Source organism: Etheostoma cragini, chromosome 14 (assembly GCF_013103735.1).
Source record: "Etheostoma cragini isolate CJK2018 chromosome 14, CSU_Ecrag_1.0, whole genome shotgun sequence".
In the NCBI taxonomy this organism is placed as follows: Eukaryota; Metazoa; Chordata; class Actinopteri; order Perciformes; family Percidae; genus Etheostoma; species Etheostoma cragini.
The window spans coordinates 21,851,218-21,854,125 of record NC_048420.1 but is presented as its reverse complement, the minus strand read 5'-3'; the positions used below and the strand labels follow the sequence as shown (position 1 = coordinate 21,854,125).

Below are 2,908 nucleotides of genomic sequence, written 5' to 3'. Positions count from 1 at the left end.
AAAAAACATGAATTTGTTTGTCTAATAGAATAGTTAAGATCAGAGGATGTTGAGTGAATCCCAGACTGGTTTATGTCAAAGTTTGGTCAGGATGCTGCTTTGAAACCATTTAAACATGTTTTTTCAAATGTAATGAAATTAAATAAAACAACCAAAATTCAATGGAAGTAATCATTAAGCTTACCTGCAAAGAACATGAATGCATGGATGTATATGATGTATGGTTTCCATACAACGTACATACATGCATGCATCCATGTTATTTTGGGGAAATTTGGTTGTTAAGAAACTTATATTTCTGATATAAAATACCTTTGAAAACTTTCAAAATTGACCCGAAGACAACATAAGAGTTAATCAGAAATATTTGACACAAGGAGAGCTTCTAAAGGGGTGAGATATTAATTTCGTTAGTTGTGTTTCAATGTTACCTTTAAACATTTAACCTCCACAAAGCGTCTGACACCACGGTGGAGTTGTCCTGATGTGTCTCTGTGTCCTGTGTCCTGTCCTGGCGTCAACACTAATAAACTCTCTGTAATGGTGGAGACATCATCTGCAGTCTTCACAACAAGGTTTCATTCACAAGAAGCTGCTTTTATGTGATGAACGGGATTTTCTTCTTCATTTATAAATGACACCAGTCACACATCATGTGTAAATAAAATATTAAGATGAAAATAATTGTCTAATGGTGAGTTTATGGTTGTTTTACTTTAGACTTTTGTTTTTGTGTGTGTGTGTGGGTGTGGTTGTGTGTGTGTTCTGGAGGGAAAAGAAACTACATATTTTATTTTGTAGTTTCATAATAGTTTGATAACATCAATTTTAAGGTTCCAAGCAGCAGTGAGGCTGTTCATTGATAATAAATACATTCTACATGGATTTGATATTAATAGTCTTAAATTCAGAGAAGATACAAGACTCCTCCACAGGGGGGGGCTGCCATTCTGCTGACTCCTCTGGAGACAAACTCAGGTAAACAAGCAACTATTGTCTGGATAAAATATGTGACACATTGATCTGTTTGGGTAATAATCATGAAGAATAACTCAGAGGGTGAAGGGGGAACAAAAGAGTTTTCTGATTCAACATTATCTCTAGAAATATATGAGTAATACTTGACTATTTTAATAAGTGCTTCACCAACTATAAGACACAGAAACGGAGTATGAACGGTGCCAAAGCGAGAGGAAAATGAGAAGCAGCATCAGGTGTTCAAACATCAACAGAGGTGTAACATTTCTCTTGGTCAAGCAGTTTTCAGCGTCCTCAGCTCCCAATCAGCTCAGGAGCATTCAGCTCATTTACTCACTGCAGCATCAATAAAGCACTCTGGGATTTGTTGTTTGTTGTCGATGTTTTTCATCACGACGCACAGAACAAAAGAAGAAGAAGAAGACACTACTGCCACCCCCCCCACACACACACACACACAAACTGCAGAGTATCTGGTCTGTAGCTGACGGTGACCTCTGACCTCCCAGAAGATTTAATACATGTCTGCACATTAGATTCCATTTCTTTATATTACATTACATTACATTACACCAGTCTACGGATCCTTCTGGAAGATCTGAGCAGCAGAAGGTAGAATATTACTCAGGGTTCGGGTTATGTGGACCAGAGAAACCAGAATAAAGAACCACACGTCTCCCCGTCCTCTCACACAGGCCCAAGTTATATTTAATATTATATTAGTTTATTAGATTATAAAAGGGAGACACCCCAGGTGAATAGGAAAAATAAAACAAAACAACAGATGTTAACAAGAAACGTCCCCACTTAATTACTTATACTGACACATATATAACATTGACTATAAGTTTTCTGAAATGTTATGTTTGAATATGCAAATGAGGCATTATCTAATGCTAACTTTTGGTGAATTTAAGAGAAATTTGCAAGTGCAAATAGACAAAGTGTTGTAAAATAAACACCTAAATGTGTATTTTGTATGTTTTCTCCCAATAATCTGAAAGAAGACATGGTGTGGAAGCAAAATAACCCAAAAACTCTAAATTAAAAAACTGCTGCTTTTTCCTGGGGTGTCTCCCCTTAAGACGACACTGTGTGAATTAAGTTGACACATTTTCTCTTTTTCACTATTTATGTTATGTAAGCTACGTTGTGTCTCTATGTGGATCGTAATAAACTAAATTAAAAATATAAATAAAGTCCGTATCTTGTTCTGACCCCATCCTCACACACAGGCTGAAATAACTTCATGTTACTTTCTCTTTCGTTACTAACCTGTGTGGGTCTGTTTCACCTGGTAACCCGTGACGTAGGGGCTCAGTCTAAATTCCCATTGGCTCAGATGAAGGTGATGACAGCGCTCCTTCTGGTTTTCTCCTCAGTTAACCCTGGTGCTCGAGCTGAGAGGACGGAGTCTGTTCCTCTGGATCTCAAACATAGAAGTTGGTAAGAAGTTTCTCAGAGCTTCAGAAGAGACGGATCACAATGAAGACCTGGTTTAGTCTGGTCCTCCTCGGCCTCGTGCTACAAGACGCGGCGGCAGGTCAGTTAAGACTTTTTATTATTATTTATTAGTAAAATGCGAAAGAAACAAAATGCTTCTTGTCTTTATGAACTGTATTATTGAGTTTAAGGTTCTATCTTTGATAGCGTTAAAGAATATGTTAAAAAAAATAGCAAAGTCATAAGTTGAAGTTAACGTTATTATCCTAAATCATGTCTTTTTGGTTGATATCTCCATATTTTGTTAAAGATAGCACTCTTTGATGTTGTTGCTGGAGAAGGACAGCCTTTAGGGACATTCTGGAAGGACAGAAGTGTGTTTATGAGACATTATTTTATAATATCCGGAGCATTGAGACCGAAACTGTCTGATCGATCATAACGTTAAAATGGCAACATGACTACGCAGAACACACACACACACACA

At 37.2% G+C, this 2,908-nt stretch overlaps 1 pseudogene; it reads left to right on the top strand.

The window, feature by feature from the left end:
- The first annotated feature begins 2,319 nt into the window (after positions 1-2,319).
- The window catches only part of LOC117957032, a 46,165-nt pseudogene continuing 45,576 nt past the window's right edge, over positions 2,320-2,908 (top strand).